Source organism: Amphiura filiformis, chromosome 2 (assembly GCF_039555335.1).
Source record: "Amphiura filiformis chromosome 2, Afil_fr2py, whole genome shotgun sequence".
Lineage (NCBI taxonomy): Eukaryota > Metazoa > Echinodermata > Ophiuroidea > Amphilepidida > Amphiuridae > Amphiura > Amphiura filiformis.
Window position 1 is genome coordinate 95,055,133 of NC_092629.1, and position 20,369 is coordinate 95,075,501.

General features: G+C 35.0%; 1 long non-coding RNA gene across 2 annotated transcripts in view; it reads left to right on the forward strand.

Annotated features, from left to right (window-relative positions):
• Window positions 1-19,899, forward strand: part of LOC140137724 (uncharacterized) — a 38,103-nt gene extending 18,204 nt beyond the window's left edge. For both annotated transcript variants that reach the window (XR_011856889.1, XR_011856890.1), the window contains exons 3-5: window positions 13,675-13,820; window positions 14,005-14,158; window positions 19,523-19,899. This is a non-coding gene — a long non-coding RNA (uncharacterized lncRNA). The remainder of the gene's footprint in view (window positions 1-13,674; window positions 13,821-14,004; window positions 14,159-19,522) is intronic.
• Window positions 19,900-20,369: the final 470 nt, after the last annotated feature.

A 20,369-nucleotide genomic window follows, 5' to 3' on the forward strand; every position in this document is an offset into this window, starting at 1 on the left:
ATGATTCATATAACTGGGATTTATGCACATTATTTTTTCAAAGGTTTCCATGACTACTTGATTCATGAGAAGACACATGAATAATTTTCATAATGATCAAATGACCCGTGAATTCTGTAAAGCTCAGAATAAAGTTCATTACACATGTTAGAGGTAGACTTAGGACTATTAAATTTAGTTACGATGATAAAGATATGGAATGACTTCCTCTTCAATTTTTTTGCAGTCTATTAAAGTTTCAAAATTCATAACCATAATTCAATACATTTTAGGACAGGAATTAGACTTTAGAAACATGGAAACATATGAATTAATTTACATAGTTTACAAAATTAATATTATTGTAAATGATTTTAATAGTGCACTTTGAAAATAAAAATGTGCAGCCTATACAGTTTTTCATTGTTTATTATAGCCCAGCGTGTTAAAAAAAGTCGCTTACCCCTGCTTTAGATGGATGAGGATGACACTCTCATCATCACATCAATGACAGATGAATAAGTACGTTAACATCATTCCTAGTCATATAATAAACCAGCAACAAAGATTCATAATGTTTGCCTGTTGTTTCCTGTGTGTCAATTACTTAAGGGAGGTGTTATGAGCGAACCTTGGTTTGGATTCCAGAGGGATGGTGCATGCCGGGGGTGCCTGTAAGAGGCAAAGCCATCAGAAAATGAATAACTGAGATCGCGCGCCAAATAAACTTACTGCAGTAATTTTCCAAAAAAATAAAAAGATTAGGCACAGGTGGGAATCGAACCCGGCACCTTCCGGTTCTGAATCAACAGATAGTATCACTAAGCCAACTTCCTATCTGCAATAAAACCTGTGACATTAATTCTTGATAATGTTTAACGGAAAAATCAATACTAGTGTACGATGTCATTCAAACTCAAATAGAAGTCCCACAACTAAAGCAGCAATCGATAAATCTGCTAACTCAATCATCAAATAATCAATCGAAAAATAAATAAATAAATAAATAAATAAATAAATAAATAAATAAATAAATAAATAAATAAATAAATAAATAAATAAATGTGTCCGTTCTCTCGAGCCCCAAAACGTCATTAAATAAATAAATAAAATTAAATGAATAAATAAATAAATAAAACAAATAAATAAATAAATAAATAAATAAATAAATAAATTAATTAATTAATTAATTAATTAATAATTAATTAAAATTAATAAATAAATAAATAAATAAATAAATAAAAATAAATGTGTCCGTTCTCTCGAGCCCCAAAACATCATTAAATAAATAAATAAAATAAATAAGTAAAACAAATATAAATAAATAAATAAATAAATAAATAAATAAATAAATAAATAAATAAATAAATAAATAAATAATAAAACAGAAATTATAAATTAGTTTTTCTAGGCCCTACGCTGGAAAAATAAAGCAGCATAAGAAAAATAACAGACGCACGGATTCGAACAAGCGACGCTCAGAACAGCAACTAAGAAACCACAACGCCTTAGACCACTCGGCCATAGAAGCACACAGATACACAAAATATATTAACCTTTAACGTTGGCACATGACACGGGCACATGTCTGTGGGTAAAGATACTGCATGATAGAAAGGCGTGCAAAGGGTCTATCCCTGAAGTTAATGGTCATTGACATGTAACCAATTCTTTGTATACCAGCTACATATTAATTCCAAAATGAATTCATTATCATGAGTTGAAGTTGAGTTATGATGGTTTATATTTCCCCTGCTACTACATGTGGAAAAGTAACTATTTTTTTTTACATTTTCAGTCTATTTTCCCGACAAACAGCGGTTGATCTCACCCCGCACATATAAATATTCAAAACATTACATGAATGGCAACTTACCAAAATGTTGTTAATATAACTGATATAGTTCAGCCAAGTGACATATGTGATGCGATCAAGCAAAATCAGTCGGAACTCGGCAATAATAAATTTTCAGTTTCTTATAGGATAGTAAAAAGGATTTACAAAGCTTGATTTTGCAGAAACCCCCATTAAAATTGAACATCCAGTTCCAAAGATATGAGCAATTAAAGCGTTTCCAAAACAATAGGAAACAAAAAAGAAATATTGCCTTTGTTTGGCTATATCTCAAAATCGATATTTCCGAGTTCCGACTGATTTTGCTTGATCGCATCACATATTAAGACACGTAAAACACCCCAACCCTGAACCCTATACAGGGAAAAAATGCAAAATTAGTCACAAAATTTATCAGGGGTGTAGTACCACCTTAAAGATTAAATATCTATACTATTAAAGCGGAACTTGCCGATAATCGATAATGATCGATTCATCGGTATCATGTCAGAGATTATAGATGACAAATAAATAAATAAATAGATAAATAAATAAGTTTTAGCATTTCCAGCTACACTCAACCTATACAAAGAAGTATATTATTAGGCGTTGACGCAATCATGAATGCGGGAAGTATAAAACCATAATCGCCACTCGTGCACTTGTTTGAGTCCACAGGTATTCCGGAAACAGCCTTCAACCTCGAATTCAGAGGTCGATTTTGGGTTGTTACATGCAAATACAAACTAATTATATCATGAAAAAAACCACCAAGAGGACTCCGATACTTATTCAGAGCCAATCTACATTCTGTTATTTACAAAAGCCGACGGTCAAAGTAAAATTATAAAAGGAGCAAAACCAGATATCAACGTTAAATCACGGTAAGCCTAAAATCGCATCGAAAACGCGATTAATAATAGACCGTGATTTAACTGGATTGACTAGATTCATACATGGGTCACTCCATATCAAATCAAGGAGGCGCCCCACCTGACCCCCTCAGATTTGCTTTATATTTTAGTCATATGTTGTACCTGTAAAAACCTGCAAATTTGAGGTCTGTAGCTCTTACGGATTTTCTGTGGCAGGCATTTAAAGTTGGAGTAGGGGGGTCTAAATTTGGACCTAAAAGTTACCCCTTAAATAAATTTCATCTTTGGGAGTCTGTGCCTTCTTTATAAAAGGAAAGAGAGGTCTGAAACTTTGCATACACACTAACTGCATGCCCAATTTGTCAAAAAAATAAAAAATACAAAAAATCTGTAATTGCGCGTTGTGTCACGGGCTCATTAAATATGCAAGAAAAAAAATGTAATGTTTTGTAAACTGGCAAGTTTAGCCCCCTAAATTCACATTTTTTGTCAGATTAATTATTTTTGTTGTCACCGATGCTATATATAGGATAAATACAAAGAATACAAAAAAAATTGGGGTCACAACTCATTTACATTTCGAACAGCGCCCTCACGAAGATGAAATTTATTGCAAATTCAACATTTTCAGGGGGCCCAAAGTCGATGTGGTCCACCTTCAAAATTTATAAAACAACACTTTTATATAACTACTAGTCTTAAATTACAACTTTGCTAAGTCCCAGTAATTGTATAGGTTGACTTCATATAAAATGACAAGCCCAAAGTTGACCATTTTCTTATGATTGCATGTAGTGCAAATGTGCCGAATTCGGAAGGCTTGAAAGTCAAATTGGCCACCAATATTAAAAATAAATGATTAGATGAGTAGTTATTGGCCCCATTTACTTGTATTTCCATTTCGTTTTCAATATATACAGATTTTCTATGGTAGCCATTTAAAGTTGGAGTGCAGCGCCCTCACGAAGATGTTTTGTAAACTGGCAAGTTTAGCCCCCTAAATTCACATTTTAATTTTTTTTGCAATACTATATGGATAAATACAATGCATACAAAAATTGAAAATTTACATAACAGACACAAAGATGAAATTTATTGCAAATTCAACATTTTCAGGGGCCCAAAGTCGATGTGGTCAACAGCAAAATTTATAAAAACATCACTTTTATATGACTACTAGACTTAAATTACAACTTTGCTCAATAACATTAATTTTATAGATTGACTTCAGATAAAACGACAAGCCTAAAGTTGACACATTGATTGGTACACAAATGTGCCGAATTCGGAAGGTTTAAAAGTCAAAATGGCCACAATATTGAAAATAAATGACTAGATGCAAGTTATTGGCCCTATTTACTTTTATTTCCATTTTATTTTCAATATTGGGGCCAATTTGACTTTCAAGCCTTCCGAATTCACACATTTGCACCACATGCAATCATAAGAACATAGTCAAGTTTGGGCTTGTCATTTTATATGAAGTCAACCTATACAATTACTGGGACTTAGCAAAGTTGTAATTTAAGACTTGTAGTTATATAAAAGTGATGTTTTATAAACTTTGAAGGTGGACCAGGTCGATTCCGGGCCCCTGAAAGTTGAATGTGCAATAAATTCCATCTTCGTGAGGGCGCTGTTCGAAATGTAAATGAGTTGTGACCCCAATTTTTGGGTATGCATTACCTATATATAGCATCGGTGACAACAAAAATAATTAATCTGACAAAAATGTGAATTTAGGGGGCTAAACTTGCATTTAAAAACATTACATTTTTCTTGCATATTTAATGAGCCCGTGACACAACGCGCAATTACAGAATTATTTTTATTTTCTGACAACTTGGGCATGCAGTTAGTGTGTATGCAAAGTTTCAGACCTCTCTTTCTTTTTATAAAGAAGGCACAAACGCCCAAAGATGAAAAAAGATTAAAGGGCAACTTTTGGGTCCAAATTTAGACTCCCTACTCCAACTTTAAATGGCTGCCACAGAAAATCCGTAAGATCGCATATTTTACAACAACATATGACTAAAATATAATCAAATCTGAGGGGGTCAGGATTCCTTGATTTGATATGGATGACCCACATGAAAACTTAGACCTATTTGGGCTATTTGACGTAATGTAGCTTTCATAATTTTCGGCATCTGGCAACACCGCATTAAAATTAAACTTCATTTATTGTTTCGAAACATTCAGAATAGTTGACCATGATGATAAACTGACTCTACATACAACTCATTACATTACATGTGCTAAATCTAGGGCAAAATGCAGCAAATTTTCTTTTTATGATAATTTTGAATTTTTACAAAATGTATGTTTTTCTGGCAACACCTTGCTTAGAGAAATAAATTTCCCCAAGCTGTTCTTATTAGATATGTTGGGGGCAAGGTATGTTCTACCAATAACCATAACGACAAAATCCTAGGTGAGCGCAAAAGTTAATTTTTCTTATCACCAAAATCGGTAAAAATTGGCATTTTCAAATTTGAAAAACTTGCAGTGTTGCCAGGTCCGAAATCGATATTTAAAAAACGACTCTCTAAGCACGACTTCGTTTGTAGATAGAACAAGGATGGGGCTTTTTTATGATACAATTTATTTTTAAATACCAACTTGTATATTAAGGCAACGAGGCGCCCTTTTAAGGGCAATTTTTACTTTTTTAGCTCCAAAATAGGCGAAAATTGTAAAAAACACAAATCGGGCCGTTGCTGAATTTTCGAAATGCATTTTTGTAACCTCCAAACAAAGTCCTTTCACCTCAGCAAGTAAAATTTTTTGACCGTGGCCAACCCTACTAAATAAATATCTGATATTGCACTTAACATTTTTCTCATATTGTATGTTTAACTACCTGACAACTAATGGTTTAATTGCTTTTAAAATAATGCCAGAAAATGAGAACAATCAAATAGCTACATATTGATACCAAATTGAATTCATTTTTGTCAGTGAAACTTGTGTTTTGGTGATTTGTATGTCCCTTACCCTTTAATATTGTCATATTTTACGCTGTTAGACATGGGGTATTAACATTTTTCTCATATTGTATGTTTAACTACCTGACAACTAATGGTTTAATTGCTTTTAAAATAATGCCAGAAAATGAGAACAATCAAATAGCTATACATATTGATACCAAATTGAATTCATTTTCGTCAGTGAAACTTGTGTTTTGGTGATTTGTATGTCCCTTACCCCTTAATATTGTCATATTTTACGCTGTTAGACATGGGGTATTAACATTTTTCTCATATTGTATGTTTAACTACCTGACAACTAATGGTTTAATTGCTTTTAAAATAATACCAGAACATGAGAACAATCAAATAGCTACATATTGATACCCAAATGAATTCATTTTCATCAGTAAAACTTGTGTTTTGGTGATTTGTATGTCCCCTACCCCTTAATATTGTCATATTTTACGCTGTTAGACATGGAATATTGACATTTTTCTCATATTTTATGTTTAACTACCTGACAACTAATGGTTTAATTGCTTTTAGAATAATGTCTGAAAATGAGAACAATCAAATAGCTACATATTGATACCAAATGGAATTCATTTTTCGTCAGTGAAACTTGTGTTTTGGTGGTTTGTATGTCCCCTTACCCCTTAATATTGTCATATTTTATGCTGTTGGACATTGAATATTAACATGTTCGTACATTTTATGTATATCTACCTGACAACTAATGGTTTAATTGCTTTTAAAATAATACTAGAAAGTTGGAACTATCAATTGACTACATATTGATACTAAAATGAATTTATTTTCATCAGTAAAACTTGAGTTTTGGTGATTTGAATGTCCCCTACACCTTAATATTGTCATATTTTACGGTACCACACATGAAAAATTAACATTTTTAAACATTTTATGTCTATCCAGCTAAGAATTAATGGTTATTTTGCTTTAAAAGATTACAACAACCAAATAGCTATATATTGATGCCAAAATGAATGAATTATAATGAATAAATGTCGAGTTACGTTGGTTTGTACGTCCCTAACCTTTAATATTGTCATATTTTACGCTGTTACACATTGGATAATTAACATTTTCATCATATTTTATGCCTATCTTATGGTTTTCTGTTAAAAATTATACTGGATAGTTAGAACAATCAATTAGCTACATGTTGATACCAAAATGAATTCATTATTATGAGTAAAGGTTGAGTTATGGTAGTTTTTATTTCCCCTACCCCTCAATAATGCCATATTTGACATGGTTATACATGGAAAAGTAACCTTTTCTCACATTTATGTCTATCTACCTGACAATTAATGTTAGCGTTGCTTTAAAATAATACTAAAACGTTTGAACAATCAATTAGCTACATATTAATTCCAAAATGAATTCATTATCATGAGTTGAAGTTGAGTTATGATGGTTTATATTTCCCCTGCTACTACATGTGGAAAAGTAACTATTTTTTTTTACATTTTCAGTCTATTTTCCCGACAAACAGCGGTTGATCTCACCCCGCACATATAAATATTCAAAACATTACATGAATGGCAACTTACCAAACAAATGTTGTTAATATAACTGATATAGTTCAGCCAAGTGACATATGTGATGCGATCAAGCAAAATCAGTCGGAACTCGGCAATAATAAATTTTCAGTTTCTTATAGGATAGTAAAAAGGATTTACAAAGCTTGATTTTGCAGAAACCCCCATTGAAATTGAACATCCAGTTCCAAAGATATGAGCAATTAAAGCGTTTCCAAAACAATAGGAAACAAAAAAGAAATATTGCCTTTGTTTGGCTATATCTCAAAAGCGATATTTCCGAGTTCCGACTGATTTTGCTTGATCGCATCACATATTAAGACACGTAAAACACCCCAACCCTGAACCCTATACAGGAGAAAAATGCAAAATTAGTCACAAAATTTATCAGGGTGTAGTACCACCTTAAAGATTAAATATCTATACTATTAAAGAGGAACTTGCCGATAATCGATAATGATCGATTCATCGGTATCATGTCAGAGATTATAGATGACAAATAAATAAATAAATAGATAAATAAATAAGTTTTAGCATTTCCAGATGAATGGTAAATGCATAGATAAATAGATAAATATTAATAAATCCAAATAATTATTTGGATTTATTCGGTAGATCAACCAATGGTGGCCCCGCTATTGTAGGCCTACGGTTCGTTAACGCCTTGCTTCGTTGCTACGGACAAGCTTTAACACGCGTATACTATACGCGCATGTTCAATACGAGGGCGCACATTTCGTATTACTTTGTAAAATTGTATCACCGTTTGCAATGGTAGGCCTACTGTAACCGCTACACAGATGATTTTCGAAAAATGTCCAAGTGATCTAATATTTTGAAAGGGATATTAGTTTATCCGTTCGTGGTGACTTTCGATGGAGAGTGGGCATTATGCGGCATGGTAACCGACTAACCGCAACCGCTATAATAATAAATCAACTGCATTCGTTTATGATAACTTTCGGAAACTTTTGTACTTTTCTTTCAAAACGAATGATTAGCGACGCTGAATGCTTTCGAAGATTTTAAATTCAAGGTAGGCATAGGCATATATACGGTATTGTAAAGTAATTTGAGTTTATTCGTTTGTCAGGTTGTGATGAATTTCGATGGGGATTAATCGATGTGGGGCATTATTAGCATGGTAAACCATAAACATTTCTTTCTTAATGAACGAGAGGCTATAATATCTCAACAAAATTATTAGAGTAGATCTTTTTTTTTTTGATATTGGGGAGGGATGAAAAGTAGGTATATTAATAGTGAATCCGGCATCTTTTGGCAACATTAACAATGGCGTAGATTTCTTTTGACATGGGGGATGGGTCCGTTTAAATCAATTTCTTGCAATAGGCCTACAGTGAAGCCAGCTTCTTGGCAACAGAATAATTCATGGCAAGGTAATTAGGCCTATTGGTGAATTATATTGTGCAAAAGTGGAACAAATTCGCACGAAGACCGCAAAAATTGGCACTTTTTAGTTTGGCCAAAAATGAGATTAATTTTGTCAGAAACCCACATCTATTATACATGTGTCAACTTGGGGGTGATTGTACGGACCATTGGCCATATCAAAATATTGGGGGTGGGGTGGGGTGGGGGTATCCCCCACCCCACCACCGGAATTTACGCCTATGTAACTCAACCTTCTTGAAACCCAATGTTGCTATAGGCCTATACTTGATGAAGAAACAAATATAAACTAGAGCAACTGTGCCCTTGCAAGGCCGGGCACGAGGTAAGTTAGGCGGATGACTGTGACGATCTGGTTTGACCTGACCTTTGACCTCGGATGACCTTTGCGGTTTTATTATTCTCCCCAAGTGTCAGGGATCATGTTTAGAATGTCATAAGAATCATTGCAATTAAATTTGAGCATTTTAGAAAACTTGACCTTTGAAGACCCCTTGATGACCTTAAATGAATTAATGTCATAAGGATCATTGCATTTAAATTTCAGCTTAAGGGTAGGCCTACATGCCACAAAATAGCTTTCCATAGACTTTACGTGCAAAATAGGGGTCACGTTTTAGGCTATAAGTCGAGTTACGTCTTACTTTGAAATATATATTTGATATCATCTTAATCAGAACGAAATTCTAAAGAGGCTAAAACATCGTTTTTAGGCCTTGAAAATGATTTTATTATCTTTTTATCTTAATTCACTACATTTTGAATTAATTGTAAGAAATTTTGGGTTATTTTCTTTCCTACTTTAGACAGGATGTCGATTTCAAGCACAAGCATGATAGCCGACATTTTTCGTCATTTTGATGCACATGAATGCACAATGGTTGCTGTTTTGCTATTTTCATGAAGATATTAATTGATGTTAAGAGTAAACGTTCTTTGAACATCTTTTACAAGTACATAACTTCAAAATTAAAACATTCTCAGTACCTGCAGAATATTTAAAAAGACAAGAAATGTCAATCAAGTAGGCCTACCCCCTCCAGCGTCACTTTTAACCCATTTTGTCCAAAAAGCAAATGTAATGAATGGCTATTTGAAATGAAATATTAATATAAATTAAACTTTGAATGTTATAACAATTTAAAATACTGGACAGTGGTATAAATAAAGCAAATTAGAAACTTATTATATCTTAAATCTAATTTTTATGTAATTTTATTAAAATTGAAGGCAAAAACTTGAGTTTAAATGAAAAAAAAATTGGTTAAAAAATAACAATGAAATTGAAAAACTTCTTTGTAATTTAAACACCAATAAACAATGTTTTCAATATTTTGAAACTCTTCTTTATTCATATCAAAAGGTTTCAAACTTCTACCAAACGCACATACAGCGAAAAACCTTGCGGCGTCCATCAACGCGCTTGTTGATGTCCATCCTCTTTTCTTCGCGTGCATTTTAAATAGATAAAGACGCGCGGAAAACGCATAGAATTGCTCCTTAAAGGGTACATGCTACAAAATAGCTTTCCATAGACTTTACGTGCAAAATTGGGGTCACGTTTTAGGCTATAAGTCGAGTTACGTCTTACTTTGAAATATATATTTGATATCATCTTAATCAGAACAAAATTCTGCATAACATATCTGAAAATGACACCATATTTTAGGTCTACTTTTTGAGAAAAATAGCGCTATATAAAAAGACCCGATTTTCCCGTGTTTACGTCCGACTGCTAACCGCGTTTTGACCTCGTGTGTTCATGCGCTCATCATCGTAAACATCACTCAAATTTTCGCGTTTTCTGTTTAAATTAGTAGAGATCACATTCACAAGTTCTAGCAAAACACGATTTGCAACACTAAAATTGTTAACATTGGACCGATTTTGAACATTTTTATGCAAAGTTGGGATTATAGTCGTGATAAACTTTTACCGGAAACCGCTTCACAGGCGGATTTAGTGGTATGAACCCTTAAATGGAGCAACTTTAAATTTGACCTGACCTTTGACCTCGGATGACCTTTGCAGTTTTATACTCCCCAAGTGTCAGGGATCATTGTCCCCAAGTTACAGCCTAATCGGAGCACCTTCAAATTTGACCTGACCTTTGACCTCACATGACCTTTGCGGTTCCATACTCTCCAAGAGTCAAGGATCATTTTCCCCGAGTTACAGCCCAATCAGAGCAACTTCTAATTTGACCTGACCTTTGACCTCACATGACCTTTGCGGTTTCATACTCCCGAAGTGTCAGGGATCATTTCCCCCGACTTACAGCCCAATTGGAGCAACTTTAAATTTGACCTGACCTTTGACCTCACATGACCTTTGCAGTTTCATACTCCCCAAGAGTCAAAGATCATTTTCCCCTAGTTACAGCCCAATCAGAGCAACTTCTAATTTGACCTGACCTTTGACCTCATATGACCTTTGTGGTTTCATACTCCCCAAGTGTCAGGGATCATTTTCCCCGACTTACAGCCCAATTGGAGCAACTTTAAATCTGACCTGACCTTTGACCTCACATGACCTTTGTGGTTTTATACTCCCCAAGTGTCAGGGATCATTGTCCCCAAGTTACAGCCTGATCGGAGCAACTTTAAATTTGACCTGACCTTTGACCTCATATGACATTTGCGGTTTCATACTCCCCAAGTGTCAGGGATCATTTTCCCTGAGTTACAGCCCAATTGGAGCAACATTCAATTTGACCTGACCTTTGACCTCACATGACCTTTGCAGTTTTATACTCCCTAAGTGTCAGGAGTCATTTCCCCGAGTTGCAGCCCAATCAGAGCAACTTCAAATTTGACCTGACCTTTGACCTTGGATGACCTTTGCGGTTTTATACTCCCTAAGTGTCAGGGATCATTGTCCCCAAGTTATCATTTTTATTACCTTTCTATTTATTTACTTCTATCTATTTATTTCTCTTCATTTCTTCCTCTTTCTCTCTTACTCCAATCCCCCTCTCATTCTTCATATCCCCTCTTTCACCTCATTCTCCCTCATCCCTTCCCAAGAGCTCTCACAGAAGAGCTGCCCCCCTTCAGTACGCCACTGTTTATGACATTCTCCTTCTTAAAATAAAATAAAATGTCAATTTCTGAAACAACTTTTATATAGGCCTATACCGGTATACTTATTATTTGTTACATGTATACGTATAGCTATTACCATTATACAGTACTATAGACATGTAGACATGGCAGCCTTGATGGGTAATCATTCAGCAAGCACATTCAATTTATTTAAATGAAGCACCTGAAGTCAGTGGGGTGATCACGAACTGTACTCAGCGGCTAATGTGTGCTTTCTGTGCTTACGGCTACTCAATCACATATTTGTGTGTTATTTGTAAGAAAAGGTACTTTTCGTTCCAGACGTCGCTTTCACGCGCCTTTCGTTTGATCACTTATTGACAATAACCTGCTAGGTAAAGCGTTAATACACTGTCGGGTCAGCTTACCGATTTAATGGCGGAAGCCCTTGTCCCAAACAAAAGGTACCTTTCGATGAATAGCTTGTCAGATTTCAAATCGGCACAAGGTTTCAATGCGTTACGTAATCTATTTCTTCTCCATCTTTAATAGCTCCATGGTGGTGCCAGTATAATAATTATAGTTGCTCAAACTCCATACAAAAAGCAACTAACTTTATTGAGGGCGTTTCTTTGATATATGCTTCTAGACGGGGTTTTACGGTACTTTCAAGAGAAAGTCAGGTATTTGTAATTTGTGTCTGGAAGAGAAGTTTACAATTTTGTGTCTGTTAAATAGAAGAAGTGAGCTAATAAATAAATGTAGGTATGGCAACAGGCCAGCAAGCCGTGTTAAAAAGAAGTAGTTTTAAATTTGTGCTTAGCTAATCAGTTACCTGAAGATTGCAGGGCATGAAACACAGTGTTGTGGCACTCGGTGTGTAAACCATATCAATTTGTATTACAGCTCTACCCATCTGGGTATCGAGCACTCTCAAACTGTTAGTGATACTTTTACATATGTTTATAAGTAAATAATAAAGTAAGTAAGTAAATAATAAATAAATAAATAAATAAATAAATAAATAAATAAATAAATAAATAAATAAATAAATAAATAAATAAATAAATAAATAAATAAATAAATAAATAAATAAATAAATAAAATAAATAAATAAATAAATAAATAAAAAAAATGAGTGATGTTTGTACAGGGAGGCGGGGCTGTGCAATAAACATGAGCCCGGGGGTAAATCAAATCGACATCAAAGGAACAATGTGTTACGTAATCTATTGCTTCTCCTTTGATATCAATCCTTGCAAATTAGCATCGAACCTCCAGCAAATGTTCACAACTGTAGCCACGCCCTCTATGGTCGCTATTTCAGTGATTGACAGTGAGTTTCGATGATGTAATGCAAATGTGGCGCTGGCCATCTGGTCACGTGCGCATTAATAAAACCGCATTTATAAATATACACGAAGTCCCGAAGTACACTGATTGGGATTGTAGGCTTTATCTACTATCAGAATGCGCTTGCAAAAAAAAAAAAAAAAAAAAAATGACGGATTTTATACTTCCCTGTTTAAATCTTTTAAACTAAATTGTTTAAAAGAAACTGTGTGCATTTCAAACAGAAATTGCTTAAAATCGTAAACCATTTCCCATAAACAGCGCAATCTTAAGTTCTGAAATAAGAGTGTAATGAAAATTGAATAACAATCAAAGACATACCCAAGGATGTGTTACAGACTTGTTTATTCAGCAACGTTAAAAAGCGGGCCATTGGGCTATTTCATTAAACATATACACCGACTATGCAAGACATGAAATGAACCTCCCACACAGGGGATGTTGAGTCTTTCATTAAACGCCATTTGAAATTCACATTCCCAGTGCAGAAGATTTACGTCACGTCTTCTACATGTATAGGAGGTGTTTCAACTAAAATAACCCATTACATTTTATAATGTACTAACCATTTCTAACTGTTAAAATCCTTTCTCACATTTCTAACTGTGTTCGTTGTGTCTTCATTTCTGTCCGTTTAAATAGACATTGATAGTACTATTTGGATGCAGGCATTAACACTTAGATATTATCAGCTTTATGGCCGTCAAGATGCTGCAGCGATGGCGGAGAAGTTTACGGAAGATTGCTTTTTTTAGATAAAGGACGTCCCCTACAAAGGGGTAGAGAGGGTAAGTTGGACATTATTTTATTTTAATGCAGGCGAATGGTAAAATTATATCCCATCGTGTAGAGTAAGTAACTGTATGATGTTATTATGTTACATTATTGCCGCCGTCTTTGCAACTGAATATGCTACAGCTAATTAAAGACAATAGTGAGTAGATATTGTTAACATATTTGTTTATTCATTAGTTGTCCAGAATGCATATGAAAAGCTATTCGAACAAGGTGTGACATCCAGTAGCTTCGGCTTTTTCGATGGGGTACCAATTGGGAGCACTGATTATTTGAGTGTCGTCGTCCAGGAAGGGCTCCGTGACGATAAAGACAGACCGATTAAGTCAGTGTGAGTGATTTGTTGGTTAATAATTATAAGGGAACAGTGATGTTTATGATGAAAACACACGTTTGTCTGTAAACACACGTCACTCAGGAAACTTAGTTTTTAATCATTACACCCAAAACTGACAGTGAGCTGGTTTGCCAAATTCTGTCAAGGATCATTTCGTCGGACGCATCACATACTGGTCTATCTCGAAAAACACGCATTTCGAGAAAATCGCAATTGAAAATCTTCGTATTAAGTTAACCTTTCTATAATTTAATTAGACTATGGATTTTAATGAAAGTGGTTTTAAATTAAAATATATACTTAACAGATTTATTTAAGTGGAATCTTGAATTCTATTTACCTTTGCAATATTACTTAAAACTACACTAAAGTTGTAGTTCTGTATGTGAAATAGTTAATTTCCTGATATCGTATTTAAAGTGCATTTAATACTGGTCTATCTTGGGGGCTATCTCGATTTCGCGAACAATGACGTGATTTTAGACGCATCACATACTGGTCTATCTCGAGATAGACCAGTATGTAATGCACTTTCAATACGATATCGGGAAATTAACGATTTCACATACAGAACTACATCTTTAGTATAGTTTTAAGCAATGTTACATACGTAAATATAATAAAAGATTCCACTTAAATAAATCTGTTAAGTATATGCTTTAATTTAAAACCACTTTCATGAAAATCCATAGTCTAATTAAATTCTAGAAAGGTAAACTTAATACGAAGATTTTCAATTGAGATTTTCTATAAATGCGTGTTTTTTTTCGAGATAGATCAGTATGTGAAAAACGTATTTTGAAAAAGTCAGAGATAGTTTAAATTTAACATTTTATTACTAATTATCTAGGAAAAATTGAGGTCTGTAATTTGTTGTATTGGAAGAGCTTCGTAAAAAAGAACTATATACCAATTTTCTCAAAAAAGTCAAAAAATCAAGATAGACCAGTATGTGATGCACCCGACGATTTTATCTTGTACATGGGCACAGAGTCTTTTAAAAAACATTTGAAAAATTATTTAGTGAATAACAGTACTGAAGAGCAGGACTCTTAAATTTTGTTGTCTCGGTTTTCTGCTCAGTGACCTATTTTATCCGTCTTCATGGCCTGTGTTGGTCTGGTGGGTGGGCGTGGGGTGTTGCATGGTGGGTTGGTCGGGTTTGGTGGGCCGGGGAGGAGGGGGATCCATGTGTCTGATAGGTAGGGGTCACTGAGCAGATTTCCATCTTATATGTAATGATGTGTACATGTACATCCATATCGGAAGGGTGGGCTTGTCGGCTGCTGCATGTGTCTCTTTCCATAATGTTGGCTTTGGGTAGATGCTGGACTCGTCCTGGGTCCCGGTCGCTTGGGGTCGTCCCCGGGTTGCCTGGTTTGGGAAGGTTTTTGTATTCCTGCATGTAGGCAATGTGTCTTGGGGATGATTTGGTGTGGCCTCCACGTGGCATGGGTCTGGTTTTTGTTCCTGGCTGGTAGGTGGGGGGAGACACGTGTGATGGCTGGCGGCTGCACCCTTGTGATGTGGATGTACACACAATGTGTTGAAATAGTGCAATACACTAGACGAAGTTTTGGATGAGAAAACGGACATTTTGATGAGAAACGGCCAAAATGATGAGAATTTAAATTTTCTCATTCTTTTGGATGAGAAAATAATAATGTTTGTTTTGAGCTCAGCGGGGATTAGGAATTCTCACCAGTTTTAATAAGACAATAATGATTGACACATACACCAGGAAGTTTCTCATCCAAAAGAATGAGAAAATTTAAATTCTCATCATTTTGGCCGTTTCTCATCAAAATGTCCGTTTTCTCATCCAAAACTTCCTCTAGTGTTAAACATTGTCATTATCGTCCCCTCTCATTTACACATTAAATTGCGTTGACACTGTTGAATAAAATAATCAAAAGTAAATGGATATATTTTTACAATTTCTTTCATTTTTAATGATGAGTCATTAAGTAACTTTGTCTGAATAAGATGTATTAATATTTTGGATTTTGGCATTTACATCAAATTTACATCACATTTCTTGAAAATGCACGTTGATTGTTTTGTTCTTCACTTTAATATTTGAATTGAGGATAAATTCCCAAAACACATTGCTCGGGGTGTCGCCTCCGTCTATGAATCTCTGGCTTTCTGTTTATATGGGTCGAAATGATTGTACTCTACTGAGTTTTGGGATTAAATCTAATACTGGAACTTACTTTTTGCAACTATTGCGACGTTGCGTCTGGAACCACCAGACTTCATCAGGCAACTGACCCGTTGGACTGGTCACGTGATAGACGGCTAGGTATCGACCTGATGGCCCGGTCCCATGCATGAGATAAATTGAAGCGGAGTACCCCTTTCTTGTTCAGTGACGGTTGCTCAATGCGTTCCCAAATGGCTTCTTTTATATCTCCTATGCCATTGTTCCTCCTTATCAAGAATAACGACTTCCTCGTTCTTAATTGAGTGTCCAGTGTCCTTTAAATGGAGGTAAACAGCAGAGTTTTGCGCTTCGTTGGAACTTGGTCTCCTATGTTGACCAATGCGGGTTTTTAACGCCTGTTTGGTTTCTCCAACATAAGCCGCAGAGCAATCGGTATCACCGCACACAACCCCGTACACTAAGTTTGAGCGTTTGTCCTTCGGTTGCTTGTCCTTCACATTCACAAGTTTCCCGCGAAGCGTGTTAACTGGTTTGAAGGATGTTGAAATTCCAAAGGATTTGAAGTGGTTGTTCACGCGTTCCGAGATTCCCGAAATATATGGTATAGTTACGCGGGCTCTGTTGGTTTGACCACTCGCGCCTCCGGTCTTTGGCTCTTTACTCTTGGTGGCTTTGAGAAAGGCCCAGTCCGGATAACCACAGTTATTAAGGGCTGTTTTGATGTGGTCCTTTTCCTCGGGAACTTGTGCAGAGTCACTTATGATGGTATCAGCTCTATATTGGAGAGTTCGAATTACTCCCAACTTGTGTACGAGTGGATGGTGGGAACCAAACTGAAGGTAATGGTCAGTATGTGTGGGTTTCCTATACACCTTAGATGTCAGGGTACCATCGCTTTGAACAGAAATCAAGCAGTCGAGTGACCAGTCCAACGGGTCAGTTGCCTGATGAAGTCTTGGTTCCAGACGCAACGTCATTGCAAAAAGTAAGTTCCAGTATTAGATTTAATCCCAAAACTCTGTTTGAAACTACTGGATGACTAAGAACATTCACTCAATTGTACTCTACTGATCACGAACCAAAAACGTACAGGTTGTGCAGTGGTTTGCTATCTACTGAAGATAAACCCTGCTATCTACTGAAGATAAATCTTGCCTCTGCGGTAATTCACTTCCAGTGGCTCAATCAGTGATCAATTTAGCACAAAGTTTGGCATTTATTATCGAATATTTATTAATTGTACACAATTTAAATATATTTGCAATGAAAATGATTTTTTTAACACTTAATATCAAAATGTGGTCTTTTCTCATAAAAAAGTACCTAATTTACATCAAAAAAACCTATAATATTCAATATTTATATTGACCGATCCCTAAAATATAAAGATCCCCCATAGAAAATAATATTGTGTATATAAAGTTCTTACTTTCAGGAATAATATCATTAAATTCTACTAAAACATTTTAAATTGGCAGGCAAAACACTCTTGACAATAGAACAGTTTTTACATAGGTTTACATGGTGCGCTACACATTTTCATTGACCGTTCCCTTAATTTAATCAATATCATGCTGTCCAATTCAGAAAACATGACACAATTATCATTGTGATAAAGTGTGCCAAATTTGGTTGTAATACCTGCTTTTGTTTTACAGATATGAGCCAAAAACCAATTTTAGATGAAATATTTTTGACATCGCAAATACAATCCCGGTCATAATTGTTCGAACACTTTAACATGGGTACCTCAAATATGCCCCCCATTCCCCCTGATCAATGTTGTTGCTTGTTTTTTTGGTCATGAACCCCTAGAAACATCCAACATTGATTGGTGGGGCAGGGGAGGGTTGTAGTAGTAGGAAATGGTTCAGACTTCACGTCAAAGAAAGCGAAATTTTAATATGTCCAGTATATCAGAAATACGGTCTCAAACGGTCCTACTTTGACACAAGTGTTCGAACGACTTATGTCCGGGATTCTAGTTGTATTGGCGATGTCCACAAAAAATCATCTAAAATTGGTTTTTGGCTCATATCTTTAAAACTGAAGCAGCTATTACAACCAAATTTGGCACGTTTTATCACAACAATATGTTCTCAGTTTCATAAAAATGGGCAGTATTAAATATTGTAAATTAAGGGAACGGTCAATGAAAATGTATACCGGACCATAAAAACCATGCAAATTCACATTCTAAGAAAATCTATGTGTAAATGCGCAAGGATATGTTTTCAAATTCATATCCTTGTAGGTCCTGGTGATCATAAGGATGAATACTAGTAAACATGGTAAATATATAGTCAACGATTTAGGGATAAATCACAGGAAAATATGAATCATCTTCATGAAACAACATATTAACTTATAGCACAACAAACGGAGTGTAGGAGAATCTGCCTGAAATACTAAGAAGATACAATAAACTGCGCATACTATTGACATTTTGCATTTTAGTTGAAAAAATAAAAACAGTTTGACAACAGTTGCTCTGCAAAGTTATTTGAAAGAAAATGTTCCTGAAATATTGATAACCATACGCGCATCTTTAGGGAACAAACCAAAAGATCGATGACGTCCTATAAACGTAACTGGTTTCGTTTCTCAGCCGACCCCCTCCCTCCCTGCCAGAAACGTAATAATGAAATGTTGAAAATTTGACATAATAATAATATTGACACGTTCTTCAGACCGATGTTTTTGTACAAACGTAATCGAGTATTTTTACCCCCTCCCCCTAAACGAAACTAGTTTCGTTTATAGGACGTCATCGATCTTTTGGTTTGTTCCCTTAACAGTAGCGGATTATCGATGGTATGCATTGATTTGCGTATGGTATACCGTTGGCTTATCGTCATGTGCGCATCCTAAAATGCAAAGTCCATACAGTATATTTAAATTTCACGATTAGACTTAGTTTTGGAACGAGACTGAATGAAGGACTTGCTACATAATGATTATGAAGGAATTCTTTATGATGCGTTAACTCGCATACGGATTTGTTGTATGTTTGAATGATATATAAATAAATAATTAAATAAATAAATAATTACGTATGCCCAGACCTACGTATGATAATTATGTATGTATGTACGTATTTATACGATAATAAGGTTGTCTCACCACTAATTAATGAATATTTCTTATCTCAACATCTTTTTATATTCCTACTCTACATTTATATTTTTCAGAGTCCTTCTGCTACTAAAAAGGGTAGATGAAGGTGTATGTTATCAAATACATCTTAAAATGGAAATATAGATATTGCGACTATTAGGTATCCGGAAGGACAATCAGGAGAGGATTCTACCAACAAATCAGGGCCTTAAATGTATTTACAATGCAAGCCACAGTATTTTCATGATCAAATGATCTGCAATATGAAAAAACACCAACAAATGAGACATTATGTATAGTATGTTTGTAAAAAGTGGATTTCTTGAAACCTTAATTAATTATAGGTCAATGAATGCGTCTTACTTGTTGAGAGTGAAATTGTACAAAATAATGCACGCGTACTGAGATGTTGATGCGTCTAATGCACGAGCCCCGAATATTGTACAATTTCCCGAGCAACAAGTAAATACACATTTATTAACCTATTTCATACACGAGAAAAAAAGCCCTGATTTTAAATTACTAGCCGTGCATTTTCCAACATATTTGGTGACAATTTTGTTATAAAAATAGCAAAAATGACGGGATTTTTTTCTCGTGTATGAAATTAATAAATGCGTATCACTTATTGCTCGAGAAATTATACACAACTAGATTTCGCGGTTCTCGGGTTGGGCGGTTCTCGTGATAGGCCTATCTCTAATTACCCAACACCCTTTACCCATAATACTTGTCCTGACCTTTCAAACTACTATACGATATACGGCTCTCAATGATTAAGACACAACTATATCAACTCTGTTTTGTAGCTGTGACGCTTACTTCGGAACCTATAATCTGAATATCCATCGTTCGCCTCTTCCAAACCCTGTCCTGCAACCACATCGGAGGACCCAAAAATATCCGAAATTTTAGTAGGCC